This window comes from Eimeria mitis, genomic scaffold (genome assembly GCF_000499745.2).
Source record: "Eimeria mitis Houghton genomic scaffold, Emh_scaff5176, whole genome shotgun sequence".
Taxonomy (NCBI): Eukaryota; Apicomplexa; class Conoidasida; order Eucoccidiorida; family Eimeriidae; genus Eimeria; species Eimeria mitis.
Genome location: NW_013573469.1, coordinates 1005 through 1237, shown reverse-complemented (window position 1 = coordinate 1237; position 233 = coordinate 1005).

The following is a 233-nucleotide window of genomic DNA, read 5'->3' as shown; positions in this document are numbered from 1 at the left end:
CACACATTTGTACTCGGATACTAGCTGCACGTAACGAAATTTAGATGAACTGAGAGCAGAGACAGAGACAAAGAGAGACAGAGAGAGAGACAGTGAGAGATAGAGAGAGACAGAGAGAGAGAGAGAGAGAGACAGACAGAGAGACAGAGAGAGACAGAGAGAAAAAAAAAATATTTTGTTTGCCGCTGCGTTTGCTTCACACATTTGTAATCTGACACCCGCTGCACATAACG